This window comes from Ambystoma mexicanum, chromosome 4q (assembly GCF_040938575.1).
Source record: "Ambystoma mexicanum isolate Mex_15411 chromosome 4q, UKY_AmexF1_1, whole genome shotgun sequence".
In the NCBI taxonomy this organism is placed as follows: domain Eukaryota; kingdom Metazoa; phylum Chordata; class Amphibia; order Caudata; family Ambystomatidae; genus Ambystoma; species Ambystoma mexicanum.
Genome location: NC_090928.1, coordinates 1,313,204,985 through 1,313,227,051, shown reverse-complemented (window position 1 = coordinate 1,313,227,051; position 22,067 = coordinate 1,313,204,985). Strand labels below are relative to the sequence as shown.

Below are 22,067 nucleotides of genomic sequence, written 5' to 3'. Positions count from 1 at the left end.
ACGACGTCCATAAGGATCTCCTGGACAAAATGGCCTTACTACAGAGCAAGATCCAGCTCAAACCTACCACCATCAACTCTGCCTCCCAGAACCCCACCCGCCCTTCTATTCAACTTCCCCCCAGTCACTGTCCCAGAGGTTGTGAACACCCTAAAAGGTCTTAAACCTTACAAATGTAAAGCAGATATTTGCCCTGCTCCCCTCACCAAAGAGTGTGCTGGCCTCCTATTGCCGCACATCATAAACATTGTTAATGACTCATTTGCCTTCTGCTCCATCCCTGTCTCACTAAAGGAATCGTGGATATCACCCCTTCTCAAGAAGCCCTCACTTGACCCCTCCATCCAAACCAACTACTGGCCCATCACCACAGTCCCCTTTCTTCTTAAAATCATTGACGGGGCCGCCTACCTCCAGATACATCAACACCTAGAACAGCATCACATCCTCAGCCCCTGCCAATCTGGCTTCTGCCCTGGCCACGGAACAGAATCTGCACTTCCGGGCCTCAATAACCAGCTGGACGATGCCAGAGGCTCAGGAAACCTGTCACTCCTCATGCTGCTGGACCTCTCCGCAGTATTCGACCTGGTTGATCACTCTTTCCTCTGCCACCATCTGTCCACCACCACCTCCTTCTCTCCAGACCCTACATAATGGGTTACATCATTCCTAGCAGACCACACTTCAAAGGTCTTTGCTGACAACCACTCTACCACCCCTACAGCAATCCCCTGCACAGTGCCCCAAGGCTCCTGTATCTCCCCTACCCTCTACAATGTATATACTTAACCCCTCTTTAACCTCCTTGACTCCAACAATACCCAGATCCTCATCCCCCTCACTGCTGATCACCACCTGGACTCCCAAAGAATCACTGCCATACAAAAAACCATCCAAGCCTGGATGGCCCATCCACCGCTTAGGTCTCAACAACGAGAAAACTGAACTCCTTCACATTGGCAACCACTCACCCTTCACCAAACTCAGCACAGACGACAATCTGTTCACCAGTGATAACCCCATCATCAACATCTTGCTGGCCATCAAGACACTTGGCTTCCATCTTGATGCCACTCTCACCTTGGCCTGTTACATCAACGCCACTGCCTCATCCACTGCATACGTGATCAAGTTCATCTACGTGAGACAACCCTTTCTATCGACTAGTAACTGCCACAACATTGCCAGAGACTACTGCAACCCTCTCCTGGGTGTTAGGCGGAAACCTGTGCAGTTCCCTCTGGGACCACTGCAAAAGATTTAGGACTACAGGTGTTTGGCAGTAAACCCACTTGGTAGCAGTATGTACCACACAGATTCACTTGGTAGCTGTGGCTGAGCAGTCAGACCTCTCTCAAGAAGAGTTAGGCAGTATGTGGAGTATATAACATAGGGCAATTTTACACAGTAAGACAAGCAAACACGCAACAAGACTTCGGTGTAAAGATATAAAGGTATTTATTTATAACGACACATCTATAGAAAACACTCTGGCACTAATACGGCAAAACAACTTCAGTCGCAATTACTATCAGAAAAAGATCAATCCACCTAACAATAGTTCGACAAGTCTAGGTTCAACGGCATCACTTATTTGCAGACAGAGGTGTATGCTTTAACCTAGATGGCACTCTAGTATTCGTTAGGACGGGAGAGAAAAGGCGGGTTAAGAAATCAACTCGATACCAATACTTGTAAGAACAAAGATGCAAGGCAAGAAGACAAGAACCACTGTAGATTCCAAAGTTCAGAGGCCAGGCCCACTTGGAGAGAGGCAAGGCGATATGTCCCAAAAAGTATCTTAGAGGAAATGCGCTTCGAGTCTTTGTCGCAGATTGTTATAGGCAGATTGGACCAGTTCAGAACAAAACGTATCAGAAGCTTGGAGGCGACCCTATGGAGAGGCGAGGATTAAGACACCCCACTCTATCCGGCAACAAGGGAAGCCAGGCGGACACAGTACCTTGTTTGTGGAGAGACAGCTCCGGCGGGGGCAGTTGTTCCTGGTGGTGGATGCACGTCCGGTCTTTGCCAAGAGAAGAGATGATCTCGTTGTCGAATGAAAGTTGAAGATCGTTGCACCACCAGGGAAGAGACCAGCCGCGGAGTGCTCCGTCACAAGGCACCAACCTTTGGTTGCGGTACAGGGGTAGTGGCTATCCGGTTGCCGAGGTGCTCTGCACGGGCAATTCGACCACTGCGTCCTGGAGCGAAGAAAAAGCAAAGGTGATTGGTTTTTCCCACCAGTCAGGGGAAGAGACTCTCCGGCAGGGGGATCTCCTCTGTCGTCGGGAAGTGGTGAGTCGGTTCAGCAGGGCTCCACCGGAGGTGTCGTCGTTGCAGGTCGGCTCAGCTTTACTCTCGTCGGATTCTTAGGTCCTGTGGCGACTTCTGAAGATCCAGTCCCAAAAGCCCTGCTTTTATGCAGAAAACCCCCATTCATTCAGCCTAGCTGTCACTCAAAACATGCTAAGTGGTGAGCGGGGAGGCTCACCACTTGGGCCAATCACACCAGAGTGTGACTGGAGTTGGCAAGGACTCAACCTTTGGTTTAGGAGTCACAGAGACGAACACAGACGCCATTTTACAAACCGAGTTCGGCCAGAAAATACCATCCGATAGACTTATTTAAGATAAGTAAACCGGTGGTATGTTAGAGATTAACGGGAAAAGGTATTAATCTCCAACAATGGGAAGAATCCCATAGGGTTATATTCGAGGTCGAATATAACAAGTAGTTTCCACTGCTACCAGCCAAAACTCGACGAGGTGGACGGGACAGTGCCCCCTCGAATAACAGACCCAGGAGTAATCGAATTACCCCTACTAGTACGTCCACAATAGGATGGTTTGTACTAGTTCTGTTAGTAAATTTAGGTCTAGTAAAGCCAATGGTGACTTTACATGCCGGGGGAGACAGTAGTCAGTCCCCGGGTATGGAGTCTATGGGCCTCATTATACGGATGGCGTTAGGGATTTACCGGTACCGGTAAAATACCGGTACCGGTAAATCCCTACTGCCTTACTACGAGGTCCCTTAGCGGGTTGGGGGATTTAACGCCTGCTTTTTGCAGGCGTTAAAATCCAACCCGCTAAGGGACCTCGGAGCTAATTACGGCACCGCAAAATTGCGGTGCCGTAATTAGCGCCTTCCCCATTCTCATAGAGCCCTATGGGGCAGAAATAGGAATGGGGAAGGGCAATGGCGGAAGGGGGATTTACCGCCCCTCCAACCTTGGAATGGGGCGGTAAATCCCCTTTCCGCCAAGGCGGTGCCGGTATTTTACCGGCATGAGCCATGGCGCTAATAGCGCCATGGCACACCGCCTTCCGTGTAATGAGGCCCTATGATGGAGGTCCGCTAGGACGCCCCAGTGTTACGGCACGTAGGGTGCGGTGTAGCACACATAGAAAAACATATGAGACCCTATGGAGTAAAAGACCCCATAGCCCATAGAACACATTGACATTCAAAGGAATTACACACATTCATGACCAAGAGTGGGAGAAAAAATGTCTCACTCTTGGCAGGATGGAAAAAACAAACTACAGAAATCCAGCAAAGCTGCTGGGGGACTCACTAGGTTAGGAAATTCAGCCTAAACAGAGAATTCTCCCTAACACTGGGAGACACCTCAGAGAATAAACTGAAGGAGTTACAAACCATCCAAAACAATGCCCTGAGAGCTCCCCTGGGGCTAAGAAACGAGGGCCACATCACTGAAGCAAGGAGGGATGCACACTGGCTCCCAGTCCAAGAACGGATCAAGTTTAAAATCTTAACCATCACCTGCTGCTGCCTACACAACACTGCTCCTGGCTACCTGGCCCAGAGGATTGCCAAGCCCGCCGCTGCTAGGCCCACACACTGCGCTTATTCGAACTGACTATGCACCCGAAGGTTCAAGCGTGCGAAAGATGGAGGTGCCAGCTTCCCTGTTTCTGTGGCTACACTTTGGAGTGCCCTTCCCTCTGCCTTGACAGCAGAGCCATCCTACACCTTGTTCCCCAAGAGACAAAAAACCCACCTGTTTCGGTTACTGTTCTCTGCCTACTAACTGTTGAACTACTAGTTGAACGCTATACAAATGTATTAAATAAAATAAAAAAGGAAAAATGCCCTCCTCCCGTCCCCCATGTAAGGACACTGTTGAATTTGCCCCTAATGCAAGGACAATATTCCATGCCAGTGTATGGAAATATCCAGGCTGACAGCCCCTTTATATTATATTATATAATCATAGTTATATTTATAATTGGGTATTTATAACATGCTTAATACCCATAGGTTTCTAAGCACAGACCCGGGGATCAAGCCTGTGTTGATCCACATTGTCTTGTTTCAAAGGAAAGCGTGTTGCCCCTGAGCTATTCTCCTGGTCACGGAGCATTGAACAAGCTCACCGGCACCCTTGTTTCCGGAATGGCAAATTACAAGTCTACTTGCTGAAGCCGCTGCACCCAACAGGTCTGACCCTGCCGGGCACAGCGGCCACAGTAGGCAGAGCTGTCACTGAAGCACCAGCACCATTAGCAACGGTGCCAGTGCTTCCGAGTTCCCACTCCCATCAAGTCCTATGTGACTCTATGCGAATGGGGACTTACAGTTTACTGGTGCCTGACTTCCCAAGCCGTCGGACTTTTAATCTCCCAGTGGCACCGGGAAGTCAGGCGCCAGTAACATTTTACGAGTTCGGCAGCAACCTGCCGGTAGCACCGGAAGGGTTACCCATACATGCCAACCCTCCCGATTTAGGCGGGAGACTCCCGATTTTACAGCGAAAAATATTGCTATTTTTCACGTTCTCCCACCTAAAATAATTATTTTCCCAATGCGTTCCTATGGGAAAATTGTTGTCTCCCGATTTCTTTTATGAAATCTCCCTCCCAGGTGCGTCGGCATGTTGACATGTATGGGTTACCGCCGGACTCGTAATGAGGCCCAGTAAGTTTAAAATATTTGCCAGTATACCACACTTTGATTAAGTGGTGAAACTGGAATTCGGCCCAGTCTGTAATCTAAGTAGTTTGTAAGTGTTTGTTATGGGATGGGTTTCTTGAGCTTATGTCATTTTTAAAAGCAATGCCTTCAAAGTACACAAAATGCAAAAGTAACTGACTGAACAATATATAAATGATAGGAACATAATGAGAAAATAAAGAATATGGGCCTCGTTACGACCCTGGCGGTAGGGTGATAACAGTGCCGGTAGTGCTGCTGGCGCCATTATCATTCTACCGCCACATTACGAATTCTGTACGCGGGGCCGCTTTGTACGCCTGGTCAGACCAGACGTGCAGAGCGGCACCTGCTAGCAGAACAGTAGCCGGCTGAAAACATATGTGAACCTAAACAAATCTTGTTTGGGTATTTACGGACATAGCGAAAGAAAATGTAACACAGTGGAGGGTCATCTGCTTGAATCATTATGTTACAGAGTATGCAGACTTGTTTTCTTATTGCATTCGTTCACCTATTATTCACCCATCGCAAGGGTCAATAGCTGGGCTATTAACCTGTAAACCCTCTATTGTAATGGCCTGCTAATACAAAGCGACACCTGCAGAGGAGCTGCTCGATTTCCCTAATGTTTTAAATTATCACACGAAAACGTGCGCTCCGAGTCATGAGTGATTTGGATAGCTGATGCTGTACAGATGCAGAGACAAACTAAATGGGGACTTTTTTCTATCCTGCACAGACTGTGGGGGTCATTCTGAGTTGGGCGGTAAGGGTTTACGGGCACCGGTAAGGATGCCGGTGCCAGTAAACCCTTACCGCCCTATTCCGAGGTCCCTTAGCGGGTCCCAGCAGGAACGGCTGTTTTGACTAGCAATTCTCTGCGGGTCCCGTTCAGGAACCTTGGAGCTAATAAGGGGCCCGCAATTTGCGGGCCCGTTATTAGCGCCTTCCCCATTCCCATTGAGCCCTACGGGGGCTCAAATGGGAATGGGGAATGGTTTACTGAATGGGCACTTACCGGTTCCTTCAAGGTCAGAATGACGCGGCAAGTCCCCATTCAATCAGACCGGACCGGGACCCGGGTTTGGAGGCAGCCATGGCGCTAATATCGCAATGGCTACCTCCCAACTCAGAATGACCTCCTGTGTGTGGTGCATAGAACACGGCCCTTTAAATCCCCTTAAACATTTTTTAGACTGTGGGTGCACACCGCACTGGGCATAATGCTGCGCCCCCCCCAGAGGGTCACGCCACGCAGTTTGAATACTGCTGCTCTATGCAGATAGAACCCAGTGAGACCTTCCTGCTTTCTGACATGTTTGGATATGATATGATATGATAGTTTATTTATAACGCGCTTAATACCCAGAGGTTTCTAAGCGGGGACCCGGGGATCGAACTTGTGTTGCTCTGTGTCGTCCTGCTTCCAAGGCGAGCACGTTGCCGCTGAGCTATCCTCCCGAGACACTGGCACCCTTGAATGACCTGGAACCCACTCTGCTCAGCTGCGACATTAACATCTGTAAATTATCACACAAATATAATGCTGCTAATTCGGCATTCACTCATTTTTTGGTGGGCCTTGCCCTGTTCAGGCCCCACCTTTTCTACGCCTCTGATTGTTAGTGGCCTATGCGCTTCAGGGCACTGAATTAACTTACAATGACGAATCTCACAGCATTTTGCTAGCACGTGTTGACCACGCATGCATGGGAGAACCTTTTATTTACTTTATATCATGTTTCCGCATCACCATGTACAAGTGTCAGGCCATACACAAGGTCAAGTGCGTTACTCTACATTATAATCACACGGTGCCCCTATAGCACTATTCATCATTGCATTCAAGTGCCAATATCATAGCATACATGCCAACACTACCGATTTAGGCGGGAGACTCCCGACATTTTGTGAAAAAATATTACTATTTTTCACGCTCTCCCGTCTAAACTACTTCTAGCCCCAATGCATCCCTATGGGAAAATGTGCGACTCCTGATTTCTCGGATGAAATCTCCCGCCCAGCTGAGTCGGAATGTTGGCATGTCTGTCATAGGGTGCTGCTAAAATGCAAAGTTGCACTACCAGATGATAAGGAGAGTTTCTGATGATTATTGTGAAAGCGGTCTTGCATCATTCACGCAGGGAATTTCCCCCCAAAGGATGGGGAGTTCATCCAGTCCAGACACATGGAGAACAATGTAGAAAATGTATTATTATGAAGTTAAAAAGATGGCAGATTTTAGAGTAAAGATTTATAAGGGCTTATTTACAAGTACACAGTGGGCCTCATTACAAGTTTACTGGTCCAGAAACAATGGTACCGGTAAGCTTGCCGGTACCATTGTTTCCAGACCGTTAAACTACAAGTCTGCGAGCGGGTGCCTTTCAGCTCGCCAGGTCTGACCTAGTGGGCGGAACAGCACCCGCCGCAGACCTTGACGGATACAGCGACACCATTCATGAATGGTGCCGGTGCATCTGACCTCCCCATTCCGATTAAGTTCAATGGAACACAATGGGAATGGGGAGTAATTTTTTCCAGTCCCCGGGAATGGGCAATTAGTGGGTCCACTGGGGCTGTAATGCCCCGGTAATTGCCCATTAACCGGTGCCGGAAAAAAAATGACTCTGGCGGCACATGCCGGTTTTACCGGCACGGCTACCGCCAGAGCCATAATGAGGCCCAGTGTGTCGGTACAAATTGTGGTAAGCAGCAGTAATTCTTTTACTGCACTGTTGTACGACAAGGTTGGTGGTAAGGTGAGGGATTTACCACCAGCAAAATGTTGAAGGTACATCTATCAATAGTAATATGCCACCTCAAGTTGGCAAAATCATCTGAATTACCACTGGCGGAATAGGCAACAGCAGTAATTCCGTCAAAATCCCCATGAAGGCCTATGTACTTTGAAAATGGGGATTACTATTTACAGCTGGATTACCACCAACCTCTTACAAGTAATGTGATACTGGCCAAACCAGCAGTAATTCCATGACCTCGCATTATTGCTGCATTGAGAGACCACCTTGTCGCAAGTTTGGTGGCAAGGTGGAGGATTTGCCTCAAGATTGGAGGTGAAACCACCACTTTACTGCCAAAAATCATTGGTTTTATAGGGGCAGAATTAGAATTATGTCGGTACATGGAGTTTGGCAATCATTTGGCGGTTTTACTGCTGCATTCCACCGCACAAGTAATAAGGCACTTCCTTTAGAAAGAAAGGATGCACACACGTCCACTAGATAGATGGTCGGCCTATAACTGCAACAGAAAGCTTTAAGATGCCCGGGATACAAAGCAGCATCTAAAGCGCATGCGCACAAGAAGGACACTACATGCACGCAAACTCGCCTACAATGCGTAATAAGGAGCATGCGCAGAAACAAGGTCTTCCACCCGATTATTCGCGCATCGTGTGAGTCGCACAGAGCATGCGCACAGGCGAGATACACTCCCTCGAGCAGGCAGGCCCACAGTGTGGCTGCCACCGCGCATGCGCAGAAGCAAGACACGCCACCATTGCAAGCCCCGAGCGCATGCGCAGAAGAGTTTTCCACACCCGAGTGAGTTCGCCACCGGCCACTGAGCCCCGGAGGTGAGGCGCCCATTACGGTCTCTCCTTTGGGGAATGCACGCATCTGAGGACGTGAGTGGAGGTGCAGCCGCGCCCTAAAGAACACTAAGAATTGCACTAAAGAGGCTGGACCCCAATGATCAAAGCATGTGACCTTAGATGCCTGAGCAGCAATGCTTCAGGAAGCAGCGGCCGCGTGCAGGAGCCCCCCCCTCTCCTGCTCTTCCCTGTGTGGGGGGGGGTCACAGCTGTGAGCGCACCTGCCTCTGCAAATAGTACTGGCCTGGACACGTTTCCCAGTACTCCCAGAAGCCAGAAGTTCACAGTCTAGCCTCGCAGCACTGGCTCTGTAAACTGCCTCCACCTGGACATCCATGTGAGGGCTGCACGCCTGGTGAGGTGGACGCATTAAATGAGATGCACTTAGCATCATGTCTTCCCTCCAGGCCTCCCCACCACTGAAGGGTCTGCATACTTGCCAACCCTACCGATTTAGGCGGTAGGATACCGCTTTTTAAGCAGTCCTACCGCCTACCGATTTTTTGACATGAAATACCGATTTTTTTTTGTAAAAAAAAAAAAATTTTTTTTTTACATTTTTTTTTTTTTGACCACGCCAGCTCGGGGAGTCTTTCAAGGGCTCCCCCGAGCTGGCGCACCGGGAGAATGCCCGGCATGCAGGCTTTTAATGTCAAAGGCACCCACGGCGGTGGGCTAAAAGCGCCCTTCCGCCGCGGGTGCCTTTGACAAAAGGCGCCATTAGCCCCCCACCACGCCAACTCGGGGAGTCTTTCAAGGACTTCCCCGAGCTGGCGTAGCGGGAGAAGGCGCAGCATGCAGGCTTTTAATGTCAAAGGCACCCACGGCGGTGGGCTAAAAGCGCCCTTCCGCCGCGGGTGCCTTTGGCAAAAGGCGCCATTAGCCCCCCACCACGCCAACTCGGGGAGTCTTTCAAGGACTTCCCCGAGCTGGTGTAGCGGGAGAAGGCGCGGCATGCAGGCTGTTAACGTCAAAGGCACCCACGGCGGTGGGCTAAAAGCACCCTTCCGCCGCGGGTGCCTTTTGGTCAAAGGCGCCATTAGCCCCCCACCACGCCAGCTCGGGGGAGTCTTTCAAGGACTTCCCCGAGCTGGCGTAGCGGGAGAAGGCGCAGCATGCAGGCTTTTAATGTCAAAGGCACCCACGGCGGTGGGCTAAAAGCGCCCCTCCACCGCGGGTGCCTTTTGGTCAAAGGCGCCATTAGCCCCCCACCACGCCAGCTCGGGGGAGTCTTTCAAGGACTTCCCCGAGCTGGCGTAGCGGGAGAAGGCGCAGCATGCAGGCCTTTGATGTAAAAGGCGTCCACGGCGGTGGGCTAAAGGCGCCCCTCCGCCGCGAGTGCCTTTCACAAAAGGCGCCATTAGCCCCCCCACCACGTCAACTCTGGTGAGTCTTTCAAGGGCTCCCCCGAGCTGGCGTGATGGCAGAAGGCGTGGCAGGCGCCTCATTGTCATTGAATGCACCCGCGGCGGCGGGCTCATTCAATGACAATGGGCTGCTGACGCGCCCTATTCCTATCATTACCTCCTCGACTGACTATTTTTGAAACTTTAAGATTCCTACAGATTTTTGGTCACAGAATGTTGGCATGTATGGGTCTGTATCTGCAACTCCACAGTCCCCTGACTTCTTGCACTTATGAGCGCCTCCCGGCAGCACTTACGAGTTACTGGCACTCTCCCTCACTCCCCCCACCCCCACACCTGCCCTTGCCGATCTGAATGACACAAGGCCTAGTAAGATCGTTGTTTTGTCCTCCCTCTTTCCTCCCTTCCTTGGGCCTTATTCCGACTTGGGCCGTAAGGGTTAACGGTCACCATTAATGATGCCGGTGCCGGAAAACCCGTACCGTCCAATTCCGAGGTATCTTACGGGAACCGCAAAGGACGTGTGGTCTGACCACACGTTCGGTACCGTGATTAGCGCCTTCCCCATTCCCATTGAGCCCTATGGGGGCTCAAATGGGAATGGGGAATGGTCTACAGAATGCGGACTTACCGGGTCCTCCAGGGTCGGAATGACCCAGTAAGTCCCCATTCTGCCAGACCGGACCTAGTTTGGGAGCCAATAGCACCATGGCTACCGCCCAACTCGGAATGACCCCTGTCTACGCCTACAAACACTTTTGAACAGGCGCAGGGCTGACCTTAAGGGCAGCAGCGCCCTGGGCGAAATAGCACCCCCCCTCGCCCACCGCATACCCTTGTTTAACAGAGGGCAGGGCAGAAGGGGGCGGGGCCAGGATGGCTGCGGGTGCATTCAATTGCAATGAGGCGCCTGCCACTACGCCTTGAAAGACTCCCCCGTGCTGGCGTGGTGGGGGGCTAATGGCGCCTTTTCTTATGAAAAGTGCCCGCAGAAGAGGGGTGCATTTAAATGCACCCGCCGCCACGGGCACATTTTACAGTAAAAGGCCGCCTGCCACACCTTCTCCCAAAGCTCCAGCTCGGGGGAGCCCTTGAAAGACTCCCCCGACCTGGCGTGTTGGGGGTTAATGGTGCCCTGGGGGGGCGTGGCGCCCTGAGCGGTCGCCCGGCTCGCCCCCCCCAAGGCCTGCTCTGTACAGGCATGTTATAAATGACATATCATATCAAGGGCACTTTTATGTGTGTTACAGTCAAAAGCTGCGGGTCAAATGGACCAATGGTATTAGGAGTCAGGGGCTGTTCCACCAGAACAACCTGATCGCTAGTTTCCATTCATGATGGCGAGGCGTTCCTTCTGCTTCTCACTGCAAGCTCTCATTTCTGTGTCACTAATTGTGGGTTCTGCTGTAGAAGTCTTGTCTTAATAGTTTAGAAGGACATCTGATAGTGATGGCCTGGGGATGGTGCTCCTGTAATCCCGTACACACGTCATTATGCACACACACATATATATATATATCTATCCGCGTTCGTGTAGTTATGGTTAAGTTGCTAAACTCATAGGAAGAGCACTTTTTCGTTGGCTTATAACTAAGCTCCCCATGGACGAATCTGCACCAAACTTTGCAAAAAAAGTATATGGGCGGCTTTGAATTTTTTCTCCCAAGTTTGCTGAGGTGTGTGGGGGGAATTATAGGGGTGTTGCCACATTTTTTTCCCCCATAGAGTGAATGGGGAAAAACTGCACACGGCTACAGGCCCAACAGCTGGATGGATTTTTGGCAAATTTGCGGCAGGAGCACAGGCTTGGGTCAGAATGCATGCTTTTGTGTGTTTGGTGGAAATCCAACCAGTACTTTTTTTGGAAATTACTGAAATGTACATCCCCAAAAAAGTGTGATACATGGGTCCGCTGCGCGGACCTATTTCCCTGTTCGCTCCACAGACCCCAGTGTCATTGGCCTGCGGTACACCGCGATATTGGCGAAGTTGGACGCGGCGGGTGGTTAGCTGGAGGGGAGGGTGCTCTGCATCAAAGTTTTTGGGAAACGCCGCCATGGTGTTTCGGAGGACAGTGCAGCGGTGTATGGGTGTGGAAAATGGACTGTACAGAATGGGTGGGGAGTGAAAAGTGGGTTATGTGAAATATGTGTGTAGGTGGAAGAAGACGGAGGAGTGGCTGTACTGTCGGCGTGTACTGCGTGAACTGGCGGGTACCTACACAGGCAAGTACTTTGTATGGTGATTGGAGGCAGGTGGCACAACGGCCCCATACATTGTGCCGCCACTTGTTTGCACCGACCTATTTCTGATACGGATGGAATGTGGTAGTTGGCCACATGGTGCTATGCATGGGTTAAGGAACTTGCGTTGAGTTAGTGGAAGGATTACAATATTGGCTGCATTGAATAAGGACGTAGGGCATGGAGTGAAGAGCATATGGCTTTACCATACGTAATGCAGAAACGTGGCAAGTGTGTTGTACATCCGGTGCAGAGTGGTGTTTGCATAGTGCGGTGTGTGGACATTGATTGCAGTAGGCTAGTGTTGCAAACCGAATGTGGGTACTTTGGCGGTGGCACTATAGTTTAGGAATGGAAGTGGGGACGGCCACAAGTTTGTGAAGGAAAGTGCACAGGGGTGAAGGAGAGAATGTTTTTTTTTTTTGTAAATGATGCTAAGTGGTGCAATTTGTTGCTGTGTAGGTGAATTCTAGTGCGCAGGTTGGGTAGTAGTGTTTGTGGTAGTGCTGTGTATGTGGATAGGTGAAGTTGGTCACATGGTCAAATGGATGGTGCAATTATATAGAAGTGATAATGTTGAAGGTGTACACTGTTGGGTGCATGGCCGAAGGTCGTAGGCCATAGGCCATGCACTACAGAGGCTAGGACTGTAGGACACACGGCACTAATGCATTTCGGAATGTGCAGCAGTTACAGGCAGGTGATGGATGGTGCCATTATGTAGAAGTGAGACTGTTGAAGGCCTAAACTGTTAGGTGCATGGCCGGAGGCTGTAGGCCATGCACTGAAGAGGCTAGGACTTTAGGACAGACACAGTACTGATGCATTTTGGAATTTGCAGCACGTAGAGGGTGGTGACCTGTAAAGAAAAAGTGTGTGGAGCACATTTGAAACGCAATAGAGCAGAAAAAGTGAGTTGCCATGCCTACACGTTTGGTTTTGCTGGTGAGAACACTGTTACAACAAGGTAAAGTATTTGATGTGTACTTGAAAATGGTGATGTGAAAAGTGATGCAGTGTGGGAACTGCGTGCTGGGTTTGCATACTGTTACTATGGCAGAGGGTTTCGTAGAAGTGCACCTTAATTGTGATTGGTAACTATGCTGTGTGATGAATTGTGGCAATAGGGCCAATGTTGTGCAACAGTTGTGGTTAGGTTGGTAGTGATACCATACTTTGTGAATGGGTCTAATAGGTTGGGTGGAAGCACGGGTGGCTGTGTCATGCAGATGGAATGCGGTACTTGGGCAAATGGTGGCATGCATGTGTTAAGGAAGCTGCATTGGGTTTGTGGAAGGATTATAATATTGTCTGCATGGACGAAGGCCGTAGACCGTAGGGCATGCAGTGAAGAGCGTAGGCCTTTACCGTATATACTGCAGTAAAGCAAGTGTGGGGGTACATCTGGTGCAGGTTGGTGCTTGCATAGTGCGGTGTGTGCACATGTATTGCAGTAGGCTACTGTTGCAAAGTGAATGTGGCTACTTAGGCAGTGGCACTATAGTTTGGGAATGGAAATAGGGACGGCTATAGTATGTGAATGAAAGGGCACAGGGGTGTAGGAGAGAGTGTTTTCTTTCTACATTATGGTAAGTGGTGCAAATTGTTGCCCTATAGGTCCATGGCGGTGTGCATGTTGGGCAGTAGAGCCGATGGTACTGCTGTGCATGTGGATAGGCAAAGTTGGTGAAATGGATGATGCTATTACGTAGCAGTGACAGTCTTGAAGGCCTAGACTGTTGGGTGCATGGCCGGAGGCTGTAGTCCATGCACTGAAGAGGCTAGGACTTTAGGACACACACTGTAGCAAGGCATTTTAGATTCTTCAGCAGGCAGAGGGTTGTGACCTGTAAGGAATGGGTGTGGAGCACATTTCAGACGCAATAGAGCAGGACAAATGAGCTGCCATGAGTGCTTGTGTGGTTTTGCTGGTGAGGACACTGTTACAACATGGTAACGTTTTTGATGTGTACTTGGAGATGGTGCTGTGAAAAGTGATGCAATGTGTCCACTGGGTGCTGGGTTTGCATACTGTCACTATGGAGTTGCGGTGCCTGTGTCGAAGGTGTAGCCTATTGGGTGCATGGCCGAAGATGGTTGGTTGTAGGCAATGGATTGAAGAGCCTAGGGGCCTCATTACGAGAATGGAGGTATAGCTCCATGGCTACCTCCATTCCGGGATTACCGGGTTCCTGCAATGGGGACTTACCAGGTTACTCCGACATAGGAGGACCCGGTAAGTCTTCCTTGCAGGAACCCATCCCCATTCCCATTTGAGCCCCTATAATGGGAATGGGGAGGGAGGTAATAACGGGCAGATTACATCGGGCCCATTATTGCCTCCCTCTTCCCCTCGCGGGACCCGAAAAGCACGCCTGGTTTTACCAGGCATGCGATCCGGGTCCTGCGATGGGAAGCTCGTAATCGGCGCTCCCGTACCGGCCCCCTTCATTACGGGAGCGCAAGCCTTATAATGAGGCCCTAGGACTTGGGGAAACCCACACCACTAATGCAATGTTGACTGTGCATCTGGTAGACGGTGATGACCTGCAAAGAATGGTTGTGCAGTACGTTGCAGATGACAGGTGTGTATGTTTGGTTACGCAGGTGAGGTGGATGGTAGAAGATGGTAAAGTTGTGGATGTGTGATTAGAGAATGTAAATGAAAAGTCACACAGTCTGCCCACTTGGTGCAGTGTGTACATACTGGCAGTATGGAACAGGGTATGGTTGAAGTGCAGCTTATATGGTTCTTTACTATGATGTGTGCAGAATTGTTGAGGTTGGGCAAATGTTGTGACAATGTTGTGGTTAGGTTGCTAGTGAAACAATACTTTCTGCATGGTAGTGGGTAGGGGTGATGGAGGCTATGGTATGTTTGTGGATGGTGGTAATTGCAACCTGTTTTCGTCAATGGGTGCTTTATGGAATGATGGAGTTTGGTTGAAGTGCCACTATGCATGTTACGTTTGTGTACAATGTTAGCTGCGTACATGGTTGTATGCATGCATTCATAGTGTTGATGTGGGTGTGCGCAAGGGTGGAGTGTTGTGTCCATGGGGAAAGGTGTGCTGGGTGCTCCGACAGATTGTTGTGGATGCAGAAATAGGGCATTCTGTAGGAAAAGTTTCTGGTGGAGGGGCTTTGGAAGCAAAGGGAACGTGTTCTCAGAGTGTTCAAGGGGACATATGGAGTTGTGTACAGAAATGAAAGTGTGCAATGCAGGGTTTAAGTATGTGATTGGTGCAGGTGTTTTAGAAAATTTGATCGTTGTTAATAGGCGCCAGCAAGGGACTGTTGGAGAAATCGAGTGCAGAGGGAAGAAGTATTGTGTCTGCTTTACTGGGGCGTGGCCCTAGCTGTAGCTGGGAAAGCGCACGTGCCACATCATGGCTTTCTTGGAAAAATGGAGTGCAAAGGGAAGAAGTATTGTGTGTGATTTACAGGGGCATGGACATAGCTGTAGGTGGGAAAGTACACATGCCACATCATGGCTTTATGAGCATGGCGCCTTCGCAAATGGAATTGTGGGGATTCTTCAATGAGGATTGGAGGGTGTGGTTTAACTGAAGGGGAGGTGACATATTTACCGAAAGGTAGATGTATTGAGGTTGGCGGACATGGAGAGACGGTGAGTGCTTAAAGCCGGTTCTACCTTTGTGCACGATCTGCACAAGTATGCTGTGGAAAGAGGCTTCAATAGTGATTTTCAGTTGGAAGGAGTGCAGGCTATTTGGGCCAAAGTTTATGAGTGGGGTTTCGGCTGCATGGAACTTCTTTGCAAATATGTGGCCTCTGTTGGTACTGTGGATGTGGTGGTTGTGCATTTTGGAGGACTACATTTGGGGCACATGTTGTGTTTATGTTTGCTTGTTTATTTAAAGAGGTTGATGACAGCTGTGATGTAGATATTTCTTACTGCAAAGGTGATTTTCTCATCCATGACACCAAGAGGAAAATGAGATCATGCCTGTGTCAGTTGTCCACAGCTAGAGGTTGAGAGACGTTGGATAAACAGAAGCATGTGTGACTTTATGTCCAGTGTTGGGATGTTGTGCACGGACTATGACAGCATTAATAACCAGCAAAAGTTCCAGTGGTTTTAGGGAAATGGCTTTTTTTCTCCTTCTATTGGCAATGCTGTTGTGTTTGCCACTGTGCACGAAGCGTTGCAGAGAATCCTGTAGAAATGTAAGATAAGCGTTCTTGTTCAGTCGAGAGCAATGTCAGGAGGAGAAGCAAACAGACAGAAGAAGAAAAAAAAATATATGAATGCACGTATGTAATAAAAACACGACAAAAAGGACAAACAAAATATAAGTGTTTGTGGGGACTCCGCCTCGCGTGATCTAGCGAGAATTAATGAGCGCGAAGAGAACAGAGCACCAGAACTCAGCAGGAAGATGGCCAAGGCAGTCAGCCCCGGCCCTCCTCCTGAGAAGGACAGGGCCCACCTGACAGAGTCCCAGCCAGCAGAGCGTAATACCAAGGCTGAGGACAGCTTCCTGGGTGCTCTTGCTGGCTAAGTGTGTCTCATTCCATGACACCTTGGATCCTGCTCTGGACCATACCCAACCCCCCCACATTGTTATCATGCTGGTGTCTAAATAAACACCCACTGAAACCATACAGCATCCTGTCATCCTTCTAGGCCACCACAGTAGTTTTACACACCATCCTAAAGACACAATCCCCACCCCTTTATTTAATTCCCCCCACCACCCCTAACACCCTCTCAACCACCCTCTAGTGTATAGCATGATAATGCTGCGCAATCCGCGGTTCTGTCAGGATTCCACGTGGGAAATCCGGTTGTTTTTAGGATGGCAGCTATAGCATTGCCACTGAGGAGGCAAAAGCAGTTGGGCAATGTGCTTACTGGTTGTGATGTGTACACAAAGACTGTGAAAGAAGGTTTGTTTGTACACATAAATATAGGAGGCTATGGTAAAAGTGTGCAAGGTAAGGGGCATGCATCATGTTTGCATGCATGGACTGGACGCACTTGCGTAACGTTGCTACTATACATTCCCTGCTGCTTTTATGGGATCACTTTTCCAACATTTGTAGTACCTGTCTTACAATGGAAGACCAGTGTATAAAGTATGTGGCAGCCATGATGTTGTTAAGCATGCAGTGTGTGCATTATATCATATGATGTGCTATGGTACTTTCTGCCGTTTGTATTGCGCATACATATAAGTGTGTGAAGGAGCGCCGAGGAAAGGGACGCAGAACGGAGGCCATAAAGAGATACTGATTCCTCTAGGCCAGTTGACATTGACCGTGCGGAAGTGAATGGGAAGGGGGGGCAAAGTGCAGTATATGGGAACAATAAGAAACAGAAACACATGCAACTACGGCCAGTGCTGGCAAGTGGAAGGATAAGTGTTGACATAAAGTGATGTGTGCACTGTTAGGGTTCTAGAAAGCACTCCCCACGGGCAGGGGTTGGCTGAAAGCTAGTGCAGGGGTGGAAGTGTAGGGATGGTGGTGGAATGGGACACTGATAGAATGGGTAAGAAACCAGTGCACAATACCTTTTAGCCAGGAAGTCAGCAGGGGACAGGAGGGGAAAAAGAAGAAGTACATGGAAAGGTTTGCATGTGCTTTGAGAGCCTACCATTATTCTCCTCAAGGTGCTGAGAGACAGAGAGCGTGTTGCACAGGGAGGCTGAAGCAGAAGAAAGACATGTACCATCATCTGATTGTGTGTACAAGCAACTGACCCGGACGGCGTAGGAGGCTGATGAGGGAAAAGGTGGAGCAAGCAGATATATAGGAAGTGAGAGTGGAAGGTATTGAGGACCCAGGGACCAGATGTCATTCTGCATAATGCACAGGGCTTTCATGTTATTGTTCCTAGTTAGTGAGAGGTAGTGCACACTTTTTACTAAAGCAGAGATCGGATACCTGCTGTGCAGGCGAAAGACAAGTTGTGCACTCTTTTATGCATGAGTTGGTGAGGACAGAAATTGGAGGTGGGCAAATTTAAAAAGAGCCCGTGGCAACAGTGCAGCGTACAAAGCACCACACCCGTGCAGACACTGACCATTTGGAAAGTGCCTGTAGGTTCCTAAAACACATTCGGTGGTGAATCTAGAGCCTTATATTTACTAGTTATGTAGTAGGTGGGTTATTGGGGAACTCATTTGGTATCAATGTGGGAAGGCAAGAACAGAGTTACTGATTAGCTAATATAGTGTATGATAAGGGTAAATAAAAACGTTGGCAGTATATACCAACAAGTTGCCACTTCATGGTGGCAGATGGGAGGAACATTAGTATGCTTCTTAAAGACGTAGTGGATGCTTATAAGCAGATATCGTGCGCACGGGTACTTCTAACAGAGTTGCCCACACACTGCCAAAAAAAAGTCCATCAGTTTCTTTTGTGGTGATGGGTGCTTAGGTGCATGAATGTGCGTGTATAATTACTGCACTGTTTCACTGACGTTTTAACTGGAAGTGCTTCCCAATAACAGCACACGTGGAGCCTAATCTAACGGTCATGTGAACTGTTGTGGAGAAGTGACATTGTAGGATGCTGAAGTCTTGGAGGCCATTGGTGGATGCGTGTGTCATTACTTACAAATACCTAATCCGGGCTTGGTGGGAAAAGGATAGTGGAAAATGAAGAAGGACTGTTAATGAATTGTTGGGGTGCGGCTCTAACGGTATTTTGCGAGGAGCACATGCTATATTCTGTGCCTTTGAACATGCTGGCCAATGGAAATGCGATTTTTGCAATTGCCCAATAAGGTGCTTAGATTGTGCATATCCGTAGAAGGCAGCCATATTTTGTTTCATTTCTGTGTGTAGTGAGGCGGGCATAGATTGCGAAACGCAAAGTTTTCATAGTGGGTGATCGCTTTGTGCTCGATCTGCTCCAGTATGCCGTTGAAAGAGGCCTTAATAGCAATTTGAATTTGGGTGAAGTGGAGACTTTCTGGTGCGGTGTCTGTCCGTAGTTTCGACCATTTGCTTGCAGAATATCGATGAGTGGCCACTTTAGGTACTGTACACGTTGTGATAGTGCACTATGGAGCATTGCTTTTGGTTTCCTTAGCTTGTGCAGGTGTGTACCGTCAACTCAAAAAGATGATGAATGTGTGAAGGTGATTTTCTCATGTATACCACCAATTCCAGTATATAACTATTCCAATGAATGTTGTCGGCAGCGAGAGGTGGGAAGGCGTCTGAGCAACAGAAGCATGTGCAACCTTTTGTGTGCTACTGGGATGTACTCCTGTGAGAGTGACAACATTGGTTATCAATATGTGCAGCTTCTCAATGGAAATGGCCTTTCATTGTCGCCCAGTGGCAATGACATTTGGTTTTCGAATCTACAGGCTGCAGTGAAGACGCTATTGTAAGAATGTGAGACACAGAGCAACAAATAAAAACCATTATAAAAGCCCGAAAAAAGGAGTTGTTACTGTGGAAGTTCTTTTTTTTAAAAAACGAAACACTTTTTTTTAAAAGCCACCACTACAAAGGACATCCCCTACCTTGGTTGACATGTATTCCCCTACTTCCGCGCGTGCATACCTGCAAACAATTGCAGACATCGCCACAGTTGCAGGGTTGTAAGTGTAACATAAGCCGATTTTGGAAATGCACATATTCTGTTTGGGATTGTGGCAGACACGGGATTGCGCAATACGCTTTGTGGGTGTGCAATGCACTCCCAGAATGTGCTATATGATATATTTGTTCACCTTAATGCAGAGGGTGACCATATGGCTGGGTTTTGTACGCGCCACAGGGTATGCTCTGTGGGTGATTTGCACATACATTATTTGACAGTGAATGAAAAAGTGCCTCTGATGGGAGTTGTGTGCAGTGTATCATGTGGGTTTGTACGCGTATGGAGCACCTACACTGAAGTGATTGCTTTTGGTTTCTTTGTGTGAGACTTTGGTAACGCTAGACCAAGATGACATTATTGTTGTTGATTGTGTAGGGAGAAATCCACACAATGTAACACAACGCTTAGTGGCGTTTGTGCTGAGAGAGGTAGTAGGGCAGGCAATGATGTTTCCAATCTCCTGTATAATTTTGTTTCCCAATATGCAGCCACTTATGTAGGGTTGTTATTATTCATTTGGTTCGGAAATGGAGAAAGCGCAGTACATTGTGAAGAAGTGTATTTGTGTCTTTTTACAACTTGTGCCATTGTCGTACTATACAAATGGGAATCTATCTTTTGCCAGCACAAGCATTTTTCCGCCACAGATAGTGTTCTTCTTCATATTACTGCATTTTCCTTTTGTGCCCGCTGTACACTCATTGCTTTGGTGCCCTTTTTGGAAGTACACGAAAAATGTTTCTCATTGCTGTTGCGCACTTGCGCCCTTTAAAACTCACTGCAACAAGCACAACTATCTCTTAAATCAGGTACCTATTTCTACCCGTTTCCACTGCAGTGTTTTCCACACTACCACCGTTCCTTCCATTTAGCAAACAATTGTGTGGCGGGTATACGATGTGCGTCGCACTTACTCCCTTCATTGCCACTTATTTTGTGACACTCTAAAAGGAGCTTTCTGTGATAATCATGTTCACAAACCATTCCTAAAGGGACGTTAAGATACAGGTGCGCTATTACAAACATAGCATCGTTTGTAAAAACAGTAAAGCAAAGTTATTATTACAGTGCCGTAATAAAAACCTATGAAATTCAACATTGTTGAAGGGACGTTATGGTTAAGTTGCTCTACTAAACACCTTTTGCCTTTACTGTAAAGAAATACCTTAAAGCAACGTTATGGTTAAAGTGCCCTACTAAAAACCTATGAAATTCAATGGAAAAAATGTTGCTACAGGGTTACAGGTAAAACCCAAAAACCCCAGAAATTGGCAAGTTATGGTACACTACGTAACCATAACTCGCGCTACCACAAACAAGCATTCACGCACTGGGCACCCAGGGCCTGGAATATCATACCACTTTACATCCGCAGCACGATGTCCATCGCCACTTTGCGATAAAGCCTCAAAACATGCCTCTTTCCACACACCAAATCCAGCCTCACCACCTCCCCTGGCACCACCTGCCAGCCTCACCACCTTCACTGCCAGCACCTGTCCAGCCTCACCACCTCCCCTGGAACCACCTGCCAGCCTCACCACCTCCACTGCCACCACCTGCCAGCCTCACCACCTCCACTGCCAGCACATGCCCAGCCTCACCACCTCAACTGCCAGCACCTGTCCAGCCTCACCACCTCCACTGCCAGCACCTGCCCAGCCTCACCACCTCAACTGCCAGCACCTGTCCAGCCTCACCACCTCAACTGCCAGCACCTGCCCAGCCTCACCACCTCCCCTGGCACCACCTGCCAGCCTCACCACCTACATTGCCAGCACCTGTCCAGCCTCACCACCTCCCCTGCCAGCACCTGCCCAGCCTCACCACCTCAACTGCCAGCACCTGTCCAGCCTCACCACCTCCACTGCCACCACCTGCCCAACCTCACCACCTCCTCCATTACCACATTACTGCAGTATTCCTGTAAATCATCCCCATTACCAGAATTACTGCGATATTCCTGTGAATCCTTATCCATTACCACCATTACTGCAGTATTCCTGTGAATCCTCCTCCATTACCACCATTACTGCAATGTTCCTATGAATCCTCCTCCATTACCACCATTACTGCAGTATTCCTGTAAATCATCCCCATTACCACAATTACTGTGGTATTCCTGTGAATCCTCATCCATTACCACCATTACTGCAGTATTCCTGTGAATCCTCTTTCATGATCCCCATTACTGGAGTATTACTGTAAATCCTCCCCATTACCACCATTACTGCAGTATTCCTGTGAATCCTCCCCATTACCACCATTACTGCAGTATTCCTGTG

General features: G+C 48.8%; 1 protein-coding gene across 1 annotated transcript in view; it reads left to right on the top strand.

The window, feature by feature from the left end:
- Positions 1-8,509: 8,509 nt before the first annotated feature.
- Positions 8,510-22,067, top strand: part of LOC138468421 (zinc finger protein 271-like) — a 343,521-nt gene continuing 329,963 nt past the window's right edge. The window contains exon 1 of the mRNA XM_069608976.1: positions 8,510-8,615. The gene's annotated coding sequence lies outside the window, so the exon portion shown is untranslated. The remainder of the gene's footprint in view (positions 8,616-22,067) is intronic.